This window comes from Dendrobates tinctorius, unplaced genomic scaffold (genome assembly GCF_039654945.1).
Source record: "Dendrobates tinctorius isolate UK_male_01 unplaced genomic scaffold, ASM3965494v1 ptg000069l, whole genome shotgun sequence".
NCBI lineage: Eukaryota > Metazoa > Chordata > Amphibia > Anura > Dendrobatidae > Dendrobates > Dendrobates tinctorius.
This window is the reverse complement of record NW_027361737.1, coordinates 34,100,582-34,120,946: the sequence shown is the minus strand read 5'-3', so window position 1 is coordinate 34,120,946 and position 20,365 is coordinate 34,100,582.

The following is a 20,365-nucleotide window of genomic DNA, read 5'->3' as shown; positions in this document are numbered from 1 at the left end:
AGTGATACTTATCTATGTGGAGAAAAAATATATATACATATATACATCTTTACGCTCTTAGCTCAGCTAAGTCTGTGATCATTACATGTTTTTGGGGGTCTTTTGTGTATAGTGATGCCTGTTTTTTATCCCTCTCAATTTTTACACTCATCTTGTATGTTGCAATTGGGCTATATGCCCACATTATTTATGTGAGTGAGGTGACTAATAAGGGTATGTGCACACGCTGCGGATTCCGCAGTTTTAGCTGCGGTGTACAGTACCATGTCAATTCTTTCTGTGGAATCCGCAGCGGGTTCCTATCTCCACCATTGTGGAGATGGTGAATCCGCAGGACCAAACCGCAGGCAAAACCGCAGATAATCCGCAGGTCTTTTGACCTGCGGATTATCTGCGGTTTTTGCAAAGTCCGTGCGGATTAATCCGCAGCGGATTCCGCAGCGTCTGCACACACCCTAAAGATTTTTTGTGCTTTACTCAACTGTTTTATCTTATCTCACTTGTCATACATTTCTGCTTTGAGGGCAATTGCTCTTTTGTTCTTTGTAGGATCATATTATCTATGTGGAGTTGCTCTTATTCCCTTGCCAGGGTTACGGCTTGGGGATAATATATTTCAATGTGTTTCCAACATGTCAGTTATTGTTAACAATATCTGCATGGACTGTAGATATCTATACATGTATACATTTTTCATATATGAAAGCCAGAAGAAAAAGAAATTAACCCAAAAAGACCCTCCCTTCGGTACACGTGCTTGGAAGGGGAACACACAAACAAACCGCAGGAGAAGCAATAGAGAAAACCTCAGCAAGATTTAACTGGGGAGCTGGGACACCAAACATCCATCCAGCCAGCAAAGACTGCATGTGACAGAAAGAAAAGTATAAATAGTCCCTCCCAAGATGTGATACGACAAACCAAAAGAGGAAGTGAAAACACCTGCATAGAAGTAAAGCAGCAAAGCAGAAGAAATACAAGAACATTATCACCAGCTGGCCAAAGACAACACAAGCTGTGGTCCAACACAGAGGAAAACCGACCACACAGGCATAGGTCACTGGATTGAGTCCTGGAGTTGACACATGACACTATTCTTCTCTATTTGTCATTTATATCTTGGCCTGAGACAGCTCATATTACTCTATGGTGTGCAGCACCATTTTCATGCAGATGATAATTAAATTCACCTCTAGGCAAGGAGAAAACTGAATTCATTATCTTTCCACCACCTCACTCAACCTCCCCTGCAGATTCAGACCAATTAATCACAGTTAATGGTTCCACTTTTTCCCAAGTCTTCACAAGACTACTGCCTAGGGGTAACTTTCAATTCAGATCTGTCATTAAATCCAAACATCCTTGCTTCTACCACTTTCTTCCATTTCCAAGTGAAGAACATTTCTCAAATCTGCTCTTTCAACAACTCGAGTCATCAAAGTTGTATTACCTCACCATATTCTGCCTGGACTACAACACCCTTCTTTGTGGTCTCCCATCCAACAATCTCATTCTCCTCCAATCTACCCTCAACTATGTTGCCTGTTCAATCCACATCTACCCTTGTTATTTCTCTGCCAATTTCCAGTGCCAATCCCTTTGCATGCAATCTATTCCTCAGATAATTTAGTTTAAAATCTATGCACTAACTTCCAACGCCTTCTGTTGGTTTCATACATCTCAGACCAACACTTCTATTATCTCATGACCAGGAGTGAACCTAGCCTGTCTGATGCCTGAGGCGAACAGCAAAATGACGCCCCCCCTCCCACACACAAAGTAAATTTTTATATCTATATTGTAAAACTGAGCACAATAGTGGACATTTTGATTTAGATAAATAGTAAAAAAAGGTGTCCAAACACAAGGATGTCAGTGCCATCACACGCACATACAAGAACAACACAGAAGTATCCAGAACAAGGGTCATTAATAGCAATAATAGGCCTGGCACAGGGCCGGACTGGGACAAAAATGCAGCCCTGCCACACAAATCCCACCAGCCCCCAATCTATAGCACTCATCAGCCTCGATCAGTGAATTTTTGCTTTACTTTGTCGTCCCCTCATCACTCTCTTAAAGGAGTTATTTGAAGAGCCACATGTGAATGGCACCACAGTGCGTATGATTGACCACAGCTCCATTTACATGGTGCTCTTCAAAGCTACGTTTCCTAGGATCATGGGGGTCCCAGCGGTCAGATCCACAACAAACAGAAAGTCATCCCCTATCCCCACACAATGCTCCATACAGTATTATGGGCCCCATATAATTCTCTATACAGTATATTGGGCCCCATATATTACTTCATACAGCATAATGGGCCCCATATCATTCTTCTCACCATACCCTGCTGCTCTGGTCTCCTCAGTGTATTCTGATCCTCCGCACTGCTTGGCACAGGGACATCATTAACTTTACTTATATAATTGTCCACTTGGACTGGTAGTAATAGTGATTTGTTTGTACCCTATTGTCTGGGGCTGGCCCACTTTATGGGGGTGCTCAGGGCATATGATTATACACCAGTAAAAAGTATGAAAGGCTCAATGTGACCACTGCCACCTAATTTCCTACCCCTCTTATTCTACCAGTACTGTGGGCACACTGACTGGTACTGAGGAAAAGAAAGAAAGAACAGAGAGAGAGAAAAAAGAAAACAGAGAGAGAAAGAAAGAAAGAAATAGAGAGAAAGAACAGAGAGAGAAAAAAAGGGGACAGAAAAAAAGAACAGAGAGAGAGAGAAAGAGGGGACAGAAAAAAAGAACAGCGAGAGAGAAAAAAGAAAGAGGGGAAAGAAAGAAAGAACAGAGAGGGAGGGAGAGAGAAAGAAAGAGAGGAAAGAAAGAACAGAGCGCGAAAGAAAGAAAGAAAGAAAGAAGGAGGGGAAGAAAGAAGCAACAGAGAGAAAGAAACAAAGGGGAAAGAAAGAACAGAGAGAGAAAGAAAGAAGGGACAGATAAAAAGAACAGAGAGAGAAAAAAAGAAAGAGGGGAAAGAAAGAACAGACAGGGAGAGAGAAAGAAAGAGGAGAAGAAAGAGAACAGAGAAAGAAAGAACAGAGAGAAAGAAAGGAAGAACAGAGAGAGAGAGAAAGAACAGAGAGGGAGAGAGAAAGAGAGGGGAAATAAATAAAAAACAGAGAAAGAAAGAAAGAAAGAAAGAAGGGAAAGAAAGAACAGAGAGAGAGAAAGAAATAGGGGAAAGAAAGAACAGAGAAAGAGAAAGAAAGATGGTAAAGAAAGAGAACAGAGAGAGAACAGAGGCAAAAAGAACAGAGAGAGAAAGGGAGGAAAGAAAGAAAGAACAGAGCAAGAGAAAGAAAGAATGAGGGGAAAGAAAGAGAATAGATAGAGAAAGAAAGAACAGAGAGAGAAAGAAAAAGCAGAGAGAAAAAGAAAGAAAGATTAGCGAGAGAAAGAAAGATTCTATAAAGATACTATAGCAGCCCGGCTCCCATTGTAGTGCCCACCTGAGCCTCCCGATGCAGGACATATCATGATCCGCTCACATGGCCGGCATCCCCGAGTCCAAGGCAATCCCTCTGTCCGCACTGTCAGAGGACACGGTGATGGATCTGAAGCATTTCCTGAAGTGCCTCCTTGGTTCCGTCACAATCTCCTACAGAAATTCCCTCATTTCCAGTCAGCTTCTAGCACGTCACTTCCGGTGGAACGTCATGTGCGAATTTTAAAGTGCTCCTCGGGGTTCCGCCGTGTACTCCTGTGTCCGCGGGAAAAGAAAGCTCCCGGCCAGGGCAGACTCTCTCTCAAAATCGTGACTGTCCCACTGGGAGCTATGGATGCTCCCCACCATACACCTTGTACACCTTGTACATGTATGGCTCCGCACACCTCATACACACACGGTTCCACTTTTTATGCCTCTCACACACACGGCTCCACTCAGTACACACGGCTCCACCTAAACCTCGTACAGATGCGGCTCTGCTCTGTACACCTTTTACACACCTGGCCACGCTCTGTACACCTTTTACACACATGGCTCCACTCCATAAACCTTGTACACATGCGGCTTTGCTCCATACACCTCGTACACACGCGGTTCCACTCCATACACACGTGGCTCCACTCCGTACACACATTGCTCTGCTCCACACACACACGGCTCAGCTCCATACACTTTGAACAAACAGGGCTCCGCTTTGTACGCCCCATACACACACAGCTCCACTCCGTACAACCCTTACACATGTGGCTCCGCTCCCTACACCCCGTACACACGCGGCTCCACTCTGTACACCTCGTACACACGTGGCTCCACTCTGTACACCTCGCACACACGGCTCCACTCAGTACACACATGGCTCCACTCCGTAAACCTCGTACACATGCGGCTCTGCTCTGTACACCTTTTACACACGGCTCCACTCCGTAAACCTTGTACACATGCGGCTTTGCTCGATATCCCTCGCACACACGCGGCTCCGCTCCATACACACGCGGCTCCACTTCGTACACCCCGTACACACGCTGCTCCGCTCTGTACAGATGCAGATCCATTCTGTACACCTCGCACACACACGGCTCCACTCTGTACACCTCGCACACAAGCGGCTCCGCTCCATACACACACGGCTCCGCTCCCTACACATGCGACTCCGCTCCATACACACACGGCTGTTTTGTACGCCCCATACACACATAGCCCCACTCCGTACAACCCGTACATGCGTGGCTCCGCTCCGTACACCTCGCACATGCACGGCTCCACTCCGTACACCTCGCACACACATGGCTCTGCTCCGTACACCTCGCACACGTGCAGCTCCTCTCCATACACCTCGCACACGTACGGCTCCACTCCGTAAACCTCACACACATGGCTCTGCTCCGTACACCTCACACACTCATGGCTCTGCTCCGTACACCTCACACATGTGCGGCTCCGCTCCATACACCTTGCACACATGCGACTCCGCTCTGTACACCTCACACACGGCTCTGCTCCGTACACCTCGCACACACACGGCTCCGCTCTGTACAACTCGCACACACATTGCTCTGCTCCGTACACCTCGCACACGTGCGGCTCTGCTACATCCACCCTGTAAACCCCTCCTGACCCCACACAGAAACTTGCTTCATTCAGCACGATGACAAACCAGCACTGCAGAGTCTTGCTAGCGACAATGCATATACTGAGGCCCCTGATCATGTGACCTCGACTCCTCCCCTCCTGTGACCTCATCACAGGTCCTTGGCCGAGAATAGAACCTAGCGGCAGAGGAGAGCAGGGACGGAGATAATTGATAGACCGAGGGCTGATGCGCACAGGACCTGTGATGAGGTCACAGGAGGGGAGGAGTCAGGGGGTCACATGATGGGGGCCCTGACTACTTCCCTCCTGTGATCTCATCACTTACAAGCCTTTGCACGCCACCAGCAGCACCAGCGTGCAGGCTAAATTGTAGGTGCTGCTGGTAGCAGAGCACATAATGCCGCCCCCTGCTGCCTGCCGCTTGAGCAGCTCACTCAAATGGCCTCATTATAGTTGCAGCCCTGCTCATGACACATAATCTTTTGTCCTCACAACACCTCTTTCTTTGTTCTCAAGTTTTTCTTTTAAACATACTCTGGAACATGCTACCACAACCAGATCGATTCTCTCCCATCTGCAAACGCAACCTGAATATTATAATTTCCAACAACCTACAATAAATCCTCTGTTATCTCCCTGCCACATGAGCAGCTTCTCCCCTTACATACTGCCTCCTTCCCTAGTAGATTGTAAACCTTTGCAAGCAGGGCATTGTTGCCATCTGTACCTAGATTGTAAACCTTTGCAAGCAGGGCATTGTTGCCATCTGTACCTATCACTCATATTTATTGTACTTGTTTTGTTTAGTGATGCTATGTATTATCTTACCCTTATGTTCAAAATTCATGACACTGGTATTGGTGAATTCGTCCGGGGATACCAAAATGCCCCAACCTCCCAGACCAAAGCCTCAAATAAAACAGACTGAACACGAATTTATCTTTGGAATAATTTTGGCCACAGCAGCCTTTTATTTATTTAAATAACAACATAATAACAGAAATCTCAATAAATAACATTTCCTTTAAACTAGAGGGGAAGAGTCCTTGAAGCTCCGAAAATCTGGTGAATACCACAAATGAAGTGAACAACCACCAAAATGTATTACCCCCAACCGTTACCCCACTGGCTCCGGAGCACCATAATCACAAGTATACCAATGTTCACTCAACCCATCCTGTGGGATTCGACCACTTAGCCAACTTCCCCCACCCCACTTCACCAGATCCAAAACAGTTTTGATTCCGAATGTAGGAAACCATAAAGCCTATGGATCCCCGTACCAATTTTTAAACCAACTCCAAGGACTCCCCCCAACCACCACAACATGGGCCTTTGAACACCTCAAAGGCCCAAGACCCCACCACAACGAAAAGCAATGGCCCTTTCAATGCCTTCCTGTAAACCAAGCGCCCAAATATCACTACCCACTCCATTCAAATGCACACAATCGGCCAACCAATACTCATCCGCCCCTTTCTCCAAATCAAAATGTCTGACCACCAGACCTCCATTCCTAACAACAAATGCAGAAACCATTCTGTTAACTTTGATCCTAGCCTTGTTAAGTTTTTCCACGGACCTAGCATAATGCCAACTTTTCCGTGGCACAATCTTCGACCAAACAATGGTCATCCCAGGATGAGACACCCACAGCCGTAATAGATCATGTTTTACATCAATGACCAATTCCCTAAAAGGCCTGGCCCACAAGTTATTCCCACCCACATGAAGAACCAAGATGTCAGGAGTAGAGTTGAGCGAAACGGGTCGAAAAAATTCAAAAGTCACCGACTTTTAGCAAAGTCGGGTTTCATGAAACGAAACCCGACCCTAGGATGAGGTCGGCCACGAGGTCGGCAACTTACGCGCCAAAGTCGCATTTCAAAAGTTTGTTTTGCGCTCTTTTTCAGCCAATCAGGATCCAAGGACACTGTGGGCAACGTGATGACATAGGCACGGGTCACCACCATCTTTCAGAAGGGCATGCAAGTGATTGGCTTGCTTTGGTGGGCGTCACAGGGGGTATAAAAGGGCGTGCACGCCGACCGCCATCTTACTTCTGCCGATCTTAGTATAGGGAGAGGTTGCTGCTGATTCTGTAGGGAGAGCGTTAGGCAGGGAAGAAGACAAAAAAACTGCTTCTGCTGCTAGCGATTTGGCCTGCACAACACACCAGTCACTGTGTGTGCAGTGCAAGGGGAGGCTATATAGTGGTGTATCAGTGGTGTTGGTTGTTGGGCTGCCTTTTAAGGCTTCCTGACAGGCTGGCATTGCTGTTTACCCACTGCTCCGCAAACTGCTTTTTTAAAAGCAATCCCAATTTTTTTTTTTTGTCCTGCTGAGAAGAAAAAAAAACTGCTTCTGCTGCTAGCAATTTGGCCTGCACAACACACCAGTCACTGTGTGTGCAGTGCAAGGGGAGGCTATATAGTGGTGTATCAGTGGTGTTGGTTGTTGGGCTGCCTTCTAAGGCTTCCTGACAGGCTGGCATTGCTGTTTACCCACTTCTCCGCAAACTGCTTTTTTAAAAGCAATCCAATCTCCCTTATCCTCTAGTCACTTTTGTCACAGCTGTGCCATCGAGCCTGTCACATAGCTCTCAGATATTCATTGGGCCTCACACAATCCAAAAGTGTCCAGTGTCCAAAAGTATGTGCAGAGATTCAAAATCTCCCTTATCCTCTAGTCACTTTGGTCACAGCTGTGCCATCGAGCCTGTCACATAGCGCTCAGATATCAGTGGGCCTCACACAATCCAAAAGTGTCCACTGTCCACAAGTGTGTGCAGAAATTCAAAATCTCCCTTATCCTCTAGTCACTTTTGTCAAAGCTGTGCCATCGAGCCTGTCACATAGCGCTCAGATATCAGTGGGCCTCACACAATCCAAAAGTGTCCACTGTCCACAAGTGTGTGCAGAAATTCAAAATCTCCCTTATCCTCTAGTCACTTTTGTCACAGCTGTGCCATCGAGCCTGTCACATAGCGCTCAGATATCAGTGGGCCTCACACAATCCAAAAGTGTCCACTGTCCAGAAGTGTGTGCAGAAATTCATAATCTCCCTTATCCTCTAGTCACTTTTGTCACAGCAGTGCCATCGAGCCTGTCACATAGCGCTCAGATATCAGTGGGCCTCACACAATCCAAAAGTGTCCACTGTCCACAAGTGTGTGCAGAAATTCAAAATCTCCCTTATCCTCTAGTCGCTTTTGTCACAGCTGTGCCATCGAGCCTGTCACATAGCGCTCAGATATCAGTGGGCCTCACACAATCCAAAAGTGTCCACTGTCCACAAGTGTGTGCAGAAATTCAAAATCTCCCTTATCCTCAAGTCACTTTTGTCACAGCTGTGCCATCGAGCCTGTCACATAGCGCTCAGATATCAGTGGGCCTCACACAATCCAAAAGTGTCCACTGTCCAGAAGTGTGTGCAGAAATTCATAATCTCCCTTATCCTCTAGTCACTTTTGTCACAGCAGTGCCATCGAGCCTGTCACATAGCGCTCAGATATCAGTGGGCCTCACACAATCCAAAAGTGTCCACTGTCCACAAGTGTGTGCAGAAATTCAAAATCTCCCTTATCCTCTAGTCACTTTTGTCACAGCTGTGCCATCGAGCCTGTCACATAGCGCTCAGATATCAGTGGGCCTCACACAATCCAAAAGTGTCCACTGTCCACAAGTGTGTGCAGAAATTCAAAATCTCCCTTATCCTCTAGTCACTTTTGTCACAGCAGTGCCATTGAGCCTGTCACATAGCGCTCAGATATCAGTGGGCCTCACACAATCCAAAAGTGTCCACTGTCCACAAGTGTGTGCAGAAATTCAAAATCTCCCTTATCCTCTAGTCACTTTTGTCACAGCTGTGCCATCGAGCCTGTCACATAGCGCTCAGATATCAGTGGGCCTCACACAATCCAAAAGTGTCCACTGTCCACAAGTGTGTGCAGAAATTCAAAATCTCCCTTATCCTCTAGTCACTTTTGTCACAGCAGTGCCATCGAGCCTGTCACATAGCGCTCAGATATCAGTGGGCCTCACACAATCCAAAAGTGTCCAGTGTCCAAAAGTGTGTGCAGATATTCAAAATCTCCCTTATCCTCTAGTCACTTTTGTCACAGCAGTGCCATCGAGCCTGTCACATAGCGCTCAGATATCAGTGGGCCTCACACAATCCAAAAGTGTCCACTGTCCACAAGTGTGTGCAGAAATTCAAAATCTCCCTTATCCTCTAGTCACTTTTGTCACAGCTGTGCCATCGAGCCTGTCACATAGCGCTCAGATATCAGTGGGCCTCACACAATCCAAAAGTGTCCAGTGTCCAAAAGTGTGTGCAGATATTCAAAATCTCCCTTATCCTCTAGTCACTTTTGTCACAGCAGTGCCATCGAGCATGTCACATAGCGCTCAGATATCAGTGGGCCTCACACAATCCAAAAGTGTCCAGTGTCCAAAAGTGTGTGCAGATATTCAAAATCTCCCTTATCCTCTAGTCACTTTTGTCACAGCAGTGCCATCGAGCCTGTCACATAGCGCTCAGATATCAGTGGGCCTCACACAATCCAAAAGTGTCCACTGTCCACAAGTGTGTGCAGAAATTCAAAATCTACCTTATCCTCTAGTCACTTTTGTCACAGCTGTGCCATCGAGCCTGTCACATAGCGCTCAGATATCAGTGGGCCTCACACAATCCAAAAGTGTCCAGTGTCCAAAAGTGTGTGCAGATATTCAAAATCTCCCTTATCCTCTAGTCACTTTTGTCACAGCTGTGCCATCGAGCCTGTCACATAGCGCTCAGATATCAGTGGGCCTCACACAATCCAAAAGTGTCCACTGTCCAAAAGTGTGTGCAGATATTCAAAATCTCCCTTATCCTCTAGTCACTTTTGTCACAGCAGTGCCATCGAGCCTGTCACATAGCGCTCAGATATCAGTGGGCCTCACACAATCCAAAAGTGTCCACTGTCCACAAGTGTGTGCAGAAATTCAAAATCTACCTTATCCTCTAGTCACTTTTGTCACAGCTGTGCCATCGAGCCTGTCACATAGCGCTCAGATATCAGTGGGCCTCACACAATCCAAAAGTGTCCAGTGTCCAAAAGTGTGTGCAGATATTCAAAATCTCCCTTATCCTCTAGTCACTTTTGTCACAGCAGTGCCATCGAGCCTGTCACATAGCGCTCAGATATCAGTGGGCCTCACACAATCCAAAAGTGTCCACTGTCCAAAAGTGTGTGCAGATATTCAAAATCTCCCTTATCCTCTAGTCACTTTTGTCACAGCAGTGCCATCGAGCCTGTCACATAGCGCTCAGATATCAGTGGGCCTCACACAATCCAAAAGTGTCCACTGTCCACAAGTGTGTGCAGAAATTCAAAATCTACCTTATCCTCTAGTCACTTTTGTCACAGCTGTGCCATCGAGCCTGTCACATAGCGCTCAGATATCAGTGGGCCTCACACAATCCAAAAGTGTCCAGTGTCCAAAAGTGTGTGCAGATATTCAAAATCTCCCTTATCCTCTAGTCACTTTTGTCACAGCAGTGCCATCGAGCCTGTCACATAGCGCTCAGATATCAGTGGGCCTCACACAATCCAAAAGTGTCCACTGTCCAAAAGTGTGTGCAGATATTCAAAATCTCCCTTATCCTCTAGTCACTTTTGTCACAGCAGTGCCATCGAGCCTGTCACATAGCGCTCAGATATCAGTGGGCCTCACACAATCCAAAAGTGTCCAGTGTCCAAAAGTGTGTGCAGATATTCAAAATCTCCCTTATCCTCTAGTCACTTTTGTCACAGCAGTGCCATCGAGCCTGTCACATAGCGATCAGATATCAGTGGGCCTCACACAATCCAAAAGTGTCCAGTGTCCAAAAGTGTGTGCAGATATTCAAAATCTCCCTTATCCTCTAGTCACTTTTGTCACAGCAGTGCCATCGAGCCTGTCACATAGCGCTCAGATATCAGTGGGCGTCACACAATCCAAAAGTGTCCACTGTCCACAAGTGTGTGCCGATATTCAAAATCTCCCTTATCCTCTAGTCACTTTTGTCACAGCTGTGCCATCGAGCCTGTCACATAGCGCTCAGATATCAGTGGGCCTCACACAATCCAAAAGTGTCCAGTGTCCAAAACTGTGTGCAGATATTCTAATCTCCCTTATCCTCTAGTCACTTTTGTCACAGCAGTGCCATCGAGCCTGTCACATAGCGCTCAGATATCAGTGGGCCTCACACAATCCAAAAGTGTCCAGTGTCCAAAAGTGTGTGCAGATATTCAAAATCTCCCTTATCCTCTAGTCACTTTTGTCACAGCAGTGCCATCGAGCCTGTCATATAGCGCTCAGATATCAGTGGGCCTCACACAATCCAAAAGTGTCCACTGTCCACAAGTGTGTGCAGAAATTCAAAATCTCCCCTGTCCTATAGACACCTTGTACCTTGTTTTACATTACTATATAGTTTGTTGGATTTTGTCTACATTTCTACCAAAAATGAGGAAGGCTGGTGGAAGAGGCCATGGAATTGGGCGGGGGTTGGCAGCTGGTAATGATGGTGTTGGTGGTGGATCTGATGGTATTGGCAAGAGCAAAATAGGACCGAATGCAGGAGGTGCTGACCCTGCGTCATCGTCTGGCTACATAAGGCCTCGAACGCTTAGTTTTCTAGGAGTTGGCAAACCGCTTTTAAAGCCAGAGCATCAGGAAAAAGTTTTGTCTTACATTGCTGACTCAGCCTCCAGCTCTATCGCCTCCTCTTCTTCAGTTGTAAAAAGTAAAAGCACTGAGTTGTCATTGGAGGCTCATGTTCATGAACCACACCTTTCCTTGTGTCCTTCACCCCAACCAAGATTGAAGGATGACGCAGGCCATACTACTGATTACTCCATGGAGCTGTTTTCACATACCATGCCTGGATTATCAAGTGAAATGGTGAATTACCCAGGCCAAGATGAATCTGACATGGAGTGCACTGATGCACAGCCGCTGATGGATGATTCTGCTGGTACATTCACTCAGAGCACTACATTGTCCTCGCAGTGTACAGAGCCAGATTCTGACCCTGATGAGACTCAGGTGCCCCTTCCCGCACACTATACCACCATACACGGTGACACAGAGGAAGGTGCACATGACATAGAAGAGGAGGTGATGGATGACCCAGTTGTTGACCCAGATTGGCATCCATTGGGGGAAGAGGGTGCTGCTTCCAATAGCTCAGATGAGGAGCATCCACAGCAGACATCGACATCGCAACAGCTGTTATCTGGCAGGCCCGGAGCACTCCAAAGACAGGTTCCAAACATCAAAAGAGTTGCTGGACAGCTTGTCCAGAGGGTCAAAAGATCACAGCGTGCTAGGCCGCAAAATGTCTGCCAAAGTAGGAAGAGTGCAGTGTGGCACTTTTTTGAACAAAATCCTCATGATCAGGCCAAGGTTATCTGTAAGAAGTGCGCAAAGACCTTTAGCCGAGGGAAAAATCTGAAAAATTTGAATACCAGTTGCATGCTTAGACATTTAACCAGCATGCACTTGCAAGCGTGGACACAACACCAAACCTCAAGTGCCACATGTGCAACTGATCACAACGAAGGTAGTCAGCAATGCTACATTGTTTCCCCCACTGTAAGCCCACCGGTTAGCACAGCAGCAAATGTTGAGGTGTCATTGCAAGACCACAGCAGTCAGGGAATCCCACTGTTATATCAACGAAATACTGATTCTAGGCCATCAGAAAGAACACCAACTCCATCACCATCATCAACCCTCTCTCAGTCCGCCCTGTCCACCGCTACTTCCAACATATGCAGCTCTCAAGTCCAGCTCACCCTCCCAGACACTATGAGTAGGTCAAGAAAGTACTCAGTCTCTCATCCGCGTACACTGGGTTTGAACGCCCACATTGCCAAACTAATCTCGTTTGAGATGATGCCCTTTCGGTTGGTGGAAAGCACAGCTTTCCGCGAACTCATGGCCTATGCAGTACCACGCTATGACCTACCCAGTCGCCACTTCTTCTCTCGCAAAGCCATCCCAGCCCTCCACCATCATGTGAAAGACCGCATTGTCCATGCACTCAAGCAGTCAGTGAGCGGAAAGGTGCACCTCACAACTGATGCATGGTCCAGTCGGCATGGCCAGGGCCGTTACGTGTCCATCACTGCGCACTGGGTTAATGTGGTGGATGCAGGGTCCACAGGGGACAGCGGTGGTGGGACAGTGCTGCCTATCCCACGGTATAGGAAACAGTTGGCTGTAGGCGTTCGACCATCCTCCTCCTCCACCTCCTCCAGAAGCGAAAGCTCATCCACAGAGCGCAGTCGTACGAGCACTCCATCTGCAGCTGCCACTGTTGCACACGATGTGTCCCCCTATCGAGCAGCTAGTGGAAAGCGTCAGCAGGCTGTGTTGCAGATGATGTGTTTGGGCGACAGACACACCGCCGAGGTGCTGGCCGAGTACTTGAAGCGACAAACTGAGTCATGGCTGGGCAGTGTACATCTTGAGGCAGGCAAGGTAGTTAGTGATAACGGCCGTAATTTTGTGGCAGCCATTGCCCTTTCAAAACTCAGCCACATACCTTGCTTGGCTCACACCTTGAACCGGGTGGTGCAGTGCTTCCTCAAAAATTATCCGGAGTTAACAGCCCTGCTCCAGAAGGTGCGAAGACTGTGCGCGCACATCCGCCGGTCGCCTTTACACTCCGTTCGTATGCAGTAGCTGCAACGATTGCTCCACCTTCCCAACCACCGCCTCATTATCGACATTGCAACAAGGTGGAACTCCACCCTGCACATGGTGGAGCGGCTGTGCGAGCAGAGGCAGGCCATAATGCATTTGTGGGAGGATACACGGCCAGGTACTTTGAGAGCAGACATGGAGTTGACAGGTGTGCAGTGGTCGAAGCTGAAAGACCTTTGTAAAGTCCTTCAGTGTTTTGAGGAATGCACACGGCTGGTAAGCGCAGACGACGCCATCCTAAGCATGAGCATCCCACTTATGCGTCTGCTCATGCAAACTTTGACGCACCTTAAGGAGCAGGCGTCTGCAGCCAATGTTGATGAGGAGGAAGAGGAGGAGGGAATCCTTGATGACATTCAGCCATTGTCTGCTCAGGGACCTCTCCTGGACGAGGTGGAGGAAGAAGAGGAGGAGGAGGAGGATGATGGGGATGATTACTTAGGGGAGGAGGATGCATCTCGTGGGGCAAGTGAAAATGTTGGCGTGGCAAGGTCTGGTACAGGGTTTGTGCGTGACTGGAGGGATGTGGATTTGCCAGAAAGTGCTCCTCCACCCAGCACTCGCAGTGCATCATTGACACCGGGAACATTGGCCCACATGTCAGATTATGCCTTGCGGATCCTAAAAAGGGACCCCCGCATTGCCAAAATGATGAACGATGACGACTACTGGTTGGCCAGCATCCTGGATCCACGCTATAAAGGCAAATTACAAAACATCATGCCACAGGAGAACCTTGACCTAATATTGGCTAATAAACAAGCAACTCTGGTAAATCGGTTGCTTGAGGCATTCCCAGCACACAGCAGCGGTGATGGTTCTCACACGAGCCGTACGGGCCGGGGGCAGCTTGGCAGAGGTGTTCGTGGTGCACACAGCAGAAGTGGCGTTGGAGACAGGGGTTTCATGACAATGTTGTGGACTGATTTTTCAAATACCGCTCACACAACTGGTAATACTGCATCGATGGAAAGTGACAGGAGACAGCAGTTGTCAACTATGGTAACAAACTACTTTTCCTCCCATATCGATGTTCTCCCACACAGGTCATTCCCCTTTGACTATTGGGCCGCTAAACTGGACACCTGGCCTGAATTGGCCCAATATGCCTTACAGGAGCTCGCTTGCCCAGCTGCAAGTGTGCTATCGGAAAGAGTCTTCAGTGCAGCTGGATCAATCCTGACAGAAAAAAGGACCCATCTGTCAACCCAAAATGTGGATGATCTAACCTTCATTAAAATGAACCACGCATGGGTTTCCAAGGATTTTGTCCCACCTTCCCCTGATGACACATAGGGTGACAGAAAAATGGCTTGCTTTGGTCCACCTCTTCCTGGTACTTCACCTATTTCGCCATTTGCATCAGCTGAATGTCCAACATCAACATATGCCACTTTCTAAAACTCCCTAACTGTGCTGCCTCCCCCACCATGGCCGGGGTCACCACCTACCGCACGACACCGTGCGAGTGCCGTTGCCCTGGACAGGTGGGTAGGCCGACTCTTGGGCGCGGGCACTGGCACATGGTCCCTCATAGTGCAATCAAGTGTCTCTGACGGTGGTGGTGCACACCCGCCGTCAGACACACCGCTGTACTATGAGGGGCCCAGTGCCAGTACCGACGCCCACGAGTGGGCCCCCCTTGCTTGGACAGGGCCCCAGCATTTGCAATCTTTACCTCTCCCTGCTCCTCCGCTGTGTAATCTGGGCCATCAAAACCATACTGTGCCTGACACCGTCTGAGCCTGCCTCCTGAGACATATATTTTGAATGTGTACGCTATCCATACATGTTATCCAGGGATACGGTACCCTTTCTAACCTTTGTGCAATCACGTGCAATCCATACTGGGCCTAACACCGTCTGAGCCTGCCTCCTGAGACATATATTTTGAATGTGTACGCTATCCATACATGTTATCCGGGGATATGGTACCCTTTCTAACCTTTGTGCAATCACGTGCAATCCATACTGGGCCTAACACCGTCTGAGCCTGCCTCCTGAGACATATATTTTGAATGTGTACGCTATCCATACATGTTATCCAGGGATACGGTACCCTTTCTAACCTTTGTGCAATCACGTGCAATCCATACTGGGCCTAACACCGTCTGAGCCTGCCTCATGCTGTATAGACATATATTTTGAATGTGTACGCTATCCATACATGTTATCCAGGGATACGGTACCCTTTCTAACCTTTGTGCAATCACGTGCAATCCATACTGGGCCTAACACCGTCTGAGCCTGCCTCATGCTGTATAGACATATATTTTGAATGTGTACGCTATCCATACATGTTATCCGGGGATACGGTACCCTTTCTAACCTTTGTGCAATCACGTGCAATCCATACTGGGCCTAACACCGTCTGAGCCTGCCTCCTGAGACATATATTTTGAATGTGTACGCTATCCATACATGTTATCCAGGGATACGGTACCCTTTCTAACCTTTGTGCAATCACGTGCAATCCATACTGGGCCTAACACCGTCTGAGCCTGCCTCATGCTGTATAGACATATATTTTGAATGTGTACGCTATCCATACATGTTATCCAGGGATACGGTACCCTTTCTCACCTTTGTACAATCACGTGCAATCCATACTGGGCCTAACACCGTCTGAGCCTGCCTCATGCTGTATAGACATATATTTTGAATGTTTACGCTATCCATACATGTTATCCAGGGATACGGTACCCTTTCTAACCTTTGTGCAATCACGTGCAATCCATACTGGGCCTAACACCGTCTGAGCCTGCCTCATGCTGTATAGACATATATTTTGAATGTGTACGCTATCCATACATGTTATCCGGGGATACGGTACCCTTTCTAACCTTTGTGCAATCACGTGCAATCCATACTGGGCCTAACACCGTCTGAGCCTGCCTCCTGAGACATATATTTTGAATGTGTACGCTATCCATACATGTTATCCGGGGATACGGTACCCTTTCTAACCTTTGTGCAATCACGTGCAATCCATACTGGGCCTAACACCGTCTGAGCCTGCCTCATGCTGTATAGACATATATTTTGAATGTGTACGCTATCCATACATGTTATCCAGGGATACGGTACCCTTTCTAACCTTTGTGCAATCACGTGCAATCCATACTGGGCCTAACATCGTCTGAGCCTGCCTCATGCTGTATAGACATATATTTTGAATGTGTACGCTATCCATACATGTTATCCAGGGATACGGTACCCTTTCTCACCTTTGTACAATCACGTGCAATCCATACTGGGCCTAACACCGTCTGAGCCTGCCTCATGCTGTATAGACATATATTTTGAATGTTTACGCTATCCATACATGTTATCCAGGGATACGGTACCCTTTCTAACCTTTGTGCAATCACGTGCAATCCATACTGGGCCTAACACCGTCTGAGCCTGCCTCATGCTGTATAGACATATATTTTGAATGTGTACGCTATCCATACATGTTATCCGGGGATACGGTACCCTTTCTAACCTTTGTGCAATCACGTGCAATCCATACTGGGCCTAACACCGTCTGAGCCTGCCTCCTGAGACATATATTTTGAATGTGTACGCTATCCATACATGTTATCCGGGGATACGGTACCCTTTCTAACCTTTGTGCAATCACGTGCAATCCATACTGGGCCTAACACCGTCTGAGCCTGCCTCATGCTGTATAGACATATATTTTGAATGTGTACGCTATCCATACATGTTATCCAGGGATACGGTACCCTTTCTAACCTTTGTGCAATCACGTGCAATCCATACTGGGCCTAACATCGTCTGAGCCTGCCTCATGCTGTATAGACATATATTTTGAATGTGTACGCTATCCATACATGTTATCCAGGGATACGGTACCCTTTCTAACCTTTGTGCAATCACGTGCAATCCATACTGGGCCTAACACCGTCTGAGCCTGCCTCCTGAGACATATATTTTGAATGTGTACGCTATCCATACATGTTATCCAGGGATACGGTACCCTTTCTAACCTTTGTGCAATCACGTGCAATCCATACTGGGCCTAACACCGTCTGAGCCTGCCTCATGCTGTATAGACATATATTTTGAATGTGTACGCTATCCATACATGTTATCCGGGGATACGGTACCCTTTCTAACCTTTGTGCAATCACGTGCAATCCATACTGGGCCTAACACCGTCTGAGCCTGCCTCCTGAGACATATATTTTGAATGTGTACGCTATCCATACATGTTATCTGGGGATACGGTACCCTTTCTCACCTTTGTGCAATCACGTGTAATCCATACTGGGCGTGAGAATGGCTGGCGAGCTGTTAAGCAAGCTACAGCACCTGTCCAGACAAGTACAGGGATTCCCTAGCGAGGAGACTTATTTGATTGTTTTCAATGTTGGGACAACAATTTTTGGGGAGCAATATACTCTGGAGAATGATAGATGGGGCCCACCATACATTGGAACATTCCAAAGGTGGACATCAGACACTGGAGCAGCATTTACAGGGCCCATTATACACTAGAGCATTAGAAATGGGGCCCATTATGTTTGGAGCATTATTTGGGCCCATAAGACAGTGGAGCTTCATCCATGGGGACCAACATATACTGTAGCATTATGTGGAGCTCATCATATACTGTTTCAAACATTATATGGGACCAATGATTCTGTATGGAGAAATAGATGGGCCTCGTCATGAGATGTAAAAACTGAGGTATTTTTCATTGTACTATACCGCTATTTCTCTGCCGTATCGGAGCATGATGAGTTGTGGTATGTGTTAAAGGGGCGCTCTTTCGCCCAGGGCACATGAAAACCTGGAGCCAGCCCTCCCCCCCCACAGTTTGTAGCCAAATAACCCCCATTTTTCAGTGCGTAACTTGTATTATGAAGTTAATTAAGGTTGACAAGCTTAAGAAAGAAGAATTGATGCTTTTGGCATTCAAATGGGCACTGTAGGTGTGTTTCCTGTCCTCCTCTCACTGCCAACTTTTATTCCCCATTGACTTACATTGGGTTTCGTGTTTCGGGACGACCCCGACTTTTCCCTATAATCAGACGGTCTTGCTCGACCCGACTTTTGGAAAAGTCGGGTTTCACGAAACGAAACGCGACCACCGAACAAAGCACTGGGTCAATACCATCATTCACTGACATTCCCCGAGGGAAAGATAAATGATGAATGAGCCGAAACTTATTCGGCTCTTTCTTAGGCACCACACGCAAAGGCGACACCACTAGGTCTTCGAACGGAGGGGAACTAAACGGACCCGCCATGCGGCCCATGGCAACTTCTTTTCCCAATTTCTCCGACACTACATCCCCATGAACCAAAGCCGAACGCAAATTTTTCAGAACCATAGGAATAACAAAAGGTGGAGGGGGAATTGTGAAACCGACTGTAAAACCCGAAATCAACAACGCCGCTTTATCCTTAAGTGGGTACCTATTTAGATAGGGGAACATCTTTGCTAACCTCACTGGAGTCTCCCCCTTGAGAATTAGCCCCCCCTGACTTGGGCTTTCCTTTCTTAAAGCATTTTGCAGCCCCGTGTGAGGCCCCATTGCAATGGGAGCAGAGATGCTTGAACTTGCAATTTGCTCCAAACTTCCACTGACCGTCGTTAAACTGCCAGCACACACCCGACTTGTGACCCCCCGCCTGACCCCCAGACCCCGAAGTGGACGATTGATTGCTGGCGTGGCCGGAATATCCGGTCCCACTCTGAAAGGAATTATGCTGCAGTGATCTTTAACCACAGGCCTATATCCTTCTGATCCCACCGGATTGCCGGCCTTATTGCCTTGCGTTGCCGAAACTGCTCATCGTAACGGAGCCAAGCCTGACCACCATAACACCTATGAGCTTCCCCGATGGAATCCATGTAGCAGAAAAGGGAAGTACAACACTCTGGCGTCCTTTCTCCAATAACGCTCGCCAATATTGCAAAAGTCTGCAACCAATTAACAAACGTTTGAGGGATCAGGCGCCACCTGCGCTTCTCCTCTTCGTCCTTCTTACTTTCATCCTTTTTTCCCTTATCTAGATTGAATTTCTCCAAAGGAAGCAAGGAAAAGATTTCCACATACTCGTCCTTCCATATCTTTTCCCACACTTCCTTCTTTAAGTGTGCCCCCAAAGGACCCTCAAAACAAACATACACCTCCCCATGAGCCCCATCGTCCAAATGGATCCGGCACTCTTTCTCTTTTTCCGTCTGTACGGACATGGACACCGGTGCCGGAAGGCTAGCCGGACCCACCGGCCCCCCGGATAAAGGAGCCATCCATGCTGCCAAATGCCCCGGTGCTGCCCCCCCTTCCAACTGACCCAGCAAATCTCGCACACTGGACTAAAGTTCCCCCATTGACGCTTTCACATCAGGCCCAGAATCACTCAAACCCCTCCAGCCGGAAGAACGGACTCCTGACGACCCTCTGTCCCGGCATCCGTGGGCCCCGAACCAGGCAACAGCACCCCAACGCTTGCGATGTCCCCGTGCGAGTGGACGAAATGAGTAGGGAAAGTCCCTGCAAGCTGCACTGGACCAACCGGCGGAGTCTGTGCTGAGCCGACTG